The sequence below is a fragment of the Pezoporus flaviventris genome, unplaced genomic scaffold (genome assembly GCF_033815535.1).
Source record: "Pezoporus flaviventris isolate CSIRO_AGI_PZ_B2104156 unplaced genomic scaffold, CSIRO_AGI_Pfla_v1 ptg000035l, whole genome shotgun sequence".
Taxonomy (NCBI): domain Eukaryota; kingdom Metazoa; phylum Chordata; class Aves; order Psittaciformes; family Psittacidae; genus Pezoporus; species Pezoporus flaviventris.
In genome coordinates, this window is record NW_026892583.1 from 7,946,619 (window position 1) to 7,949,783 (window position 3,165).

At 41.7% G+C, this 3,165-nt stretch overlaps 1 long non-coding RNA gene across 1 annotated transcript; it reads left to right on the forward strand.

Moving 5' to 3' along the window:
- Positions 1 to 261: 261 nt before the first annotated feature.
- On the forward strand, positions 262 to 2,203 carry LOC133273989 (uncharacterized). The gene is made up of 2 exons (XR_009744984.1): positions 262 to 548; positions 2,005 to 2,203. It is a non-coding gene; the product is annotated as an uncharacterized LOC133273989 (long non-coding RNA).
- Positions 2,204 to 3,165: the final 962 nt, after the last annotated feature.

The following is a 3,165-nucleotide window of genomic DNA, read 5'->3' on the forward strand; positions in this document are numbered from 1 at the left end:
TGACGCTTCCTTTTGCTTGCAATTTCTGCAGGGGCTTATCTCTCTGGGCAGGATTCCCTAACTATTTTGCACCATTCAGTAAAATGCCTGTGTCATGGTACTTACTGTGGTGTTGCACTAAGGAGCATCTTTTCAGATCCCTGAGTGACTGAGGAACCAGAGCCTCCTCGTATCAGCACACTGCACCACAAGGAGAGAGACAGCAGCTCGTTGGCCATCTGGATCTGGGATTTTCCATGGCCAAAACCATAAGAAGTTGGCAGTGGGAAAGAAAGCCATGGGGATCATATTCATCAGATGTTAAAGCTCATCAGACAAATGTCTTCTTCACTGCAGCCTCAACTAAGCAGAGCTTTTCAGTGGTGAGAACCACAGCAGGCTTAGCTGGACCCAAAATCATTCGGTTGTGTCTTCTCAGGAGGCTTTGTCACCCCACTCCTCTGCTGGGACCACAGGAGCTTCAGTATTGCATAAGCAACCTCCTCCACCTACAAAAGCAGCCCCTGCTTGCAACAGAGCAGAAGCTGGGAGGTATCAAGCCTGAGAAAGTGATGGGATGGCAGGTTCCTGAAAAACTGAGAGTTTTGTTTGTCTTTTAAAAGGAATGCCAGGTCTGCAACTCAGAGCTGCATGGCCCCTTTAAATGCCACCCAAATCAATATTTTCCATTGGCCTCCATGTCTTGATAGTTTACTGTCTGTCTTTAATAGACTGATTTATCTATTTTCAGAGCTGATAAATTTCAGCATATTAAGATAATAGTGTAACATTTGTTGCTATTAAAACCTATAAAACCAAAATTTAAATGTAATTCAATTTTAAGTGGAAAATAATGATAGCTATTGAGATGCCCAAAGACAACTTTTTACTCATCCCTCATCAACATTGTATTAAACAGGAAAAAGGTTCACTACAAGTATTTTGAATATATTATAAATTAATGGTCAATCGTAAGATATATTGAAGCTTTTTAGAAAAAAATTGCATGAGTTTATCTTCAGATGCTCAGAGAGTTTTCTGTCAAAATGATTTGTTCATTTTGAAGTACATTTCCTGTAAAAGCGATTACTGAAATGTATTGCAACATTTTGATTCAGTATAGCTAATCTAGAAATTCTCTGCCTGAATTATTACCGTGTTCGAAGCCTGAACTGTCACATCCAAAGTCTCCTCCTCTCCCCATGGGCTGGGCAGCTCTCCCAGGCTGTCTCCCATGAGAGTCCCTGCCCTCAGACCAAGCAAAAAGTGCCCCAAGGGACTCTGTAGTGCCTCCTGAAATATGTACTCTGTGAAGGTAGGACATCAATAGGGAGAAAAAACAAAGTAAAGCACCTAAAATACATCTTTACTGAAGAGCTATTCTTGTTAGCATTTTTAACCTACTTTTTTCTGAATTAGTCAATACCCATGCATACAGATGGAGTATTTTGATATTGATAATAGTCCTACAGAAGATGGAAACAAGAATTGTATGCTTCACTCTGCTATTAGTATTGATTGCCTTCATATTATGTAGTGCAGCATTTATCTTCATTGATGAAATAATGTATCCACTTCCAGTGCATGTGATGTGAGAATTTACATGGAATGGCTGCAAGAGCCAAAACACACCCCTTTGACATACGCTCCAAAACTCTTTTGCTAAATTCTGTATCACAGCAGGTCAGCAATTTCTTGGCCATCATCTCTGCTCTGCGACAGTCACTCGGGTCACTCACCCAGTCCATCCCAGCTCCTCCATCCTGGGAAAGCATCACTCACATTCAGGGAGCAGGAGTCTCATCCCCACTTTTTACTTGACAGCTTTTCTTGGTGATTTGTCCCAGTTCTACTTGGAGCAGACCCACTTCTAAAGTAAAAAATCAAACAAACAAAACACAAACCAGAACAACTTACAAAAAACGGTAACCCCCTTAATCATACTTGAAAATATATTTTTAGCTTTGTGATGCAGAGGTGTTTGGTATCTATTTCTTTGTGATCATTTACATACTTTCTTTATAGACTCCAGCCATGGCCTTTCATCTGTGCCATCTTGGTCCCTGGCTCACCCCTTCGCTGATCTGAAGCAGTTATGTGCTCAGTGGCTAAAGTGACACCTTGAAATGCAGAGAAAGGAGAGGTAAATGTATTATTTAGCTGTAGGAGCAGCTATTTTTAAGGAGCATAACATATAAAACCTTAATAAAGAAAAGATATTTCAAAAGTATCTTTACTTGATTTGCTTATTTGGTACAACTCCCTGGTTTCTTTAGCGGTGTTGCATTCCCCTGAGTTTTGGGATGGTGAAGTGGTCTCGTGAGCGGGAGTCACCGTTCCTTTCCTCAGTCCTGTATTATGTATGATGCAGGAGAAAGCCTTTTTCATTTCATATGGGGGCCACACCCACTGCCTGGCTCCAAGCCTTCCTGAAAAGCAGCATTTGTGAGATGTTAAGGCACTACACTTAAAGTATAGACCATTCAAGTGGATATTTCAAGTGGGCTGAATGTGATAGAAGGACGTAGAAATCATTCTCAAGGCTCCATGTCCTGAGCTTCTTCCTTAACAGCCGCTGAAAGCTTAAGAGGTGAAGAATAAAATGACCAAGAAGTGAAGCATCAGAAAAAAAAACAAAACAAGCCAGTGTAGGGTTTTTATATATGTATATACATACATACATATATATATATATTTTGTTAAGAGAAAAGGGCTGCATCTCATACTCCATATGATGACGACAGTCACCGGGGCTGCAGGCTGCCTGTAAAGGAGAAGCTGAAGATTCTGTGAGCAGACCCCCACTTACAGCACTGCTGTCATGACACTGTGCTCACCTCTGCACCCTTTCTAATGGCGTGCACTGCGTTACCCAGCCTGTTTCTCACCACTTGAGAGGTGATCCAAGCCCTCATCAGCACTGCCCTTGCCATGCATGCCTTCTCCATCAACAGGTGCTGCTGCAGGGCTGCCCAACAGCATGACAAAGAAAGGCAGCAGGAGGACATGGCAGGATTGAAAACAAGTTGTAACGAAAGCCACATGTTGCAAGTAGAAGAAAATAGCTCAAAGAGAAATGAAATCTCAGGGAAACAAGGAAAATAGTTAATAATTTTTTACCCAGGTACATGGGGGAAAACAGGCATCACTTCTCAGACTGTTCTGCAGAACTTGAAATTCAGATCC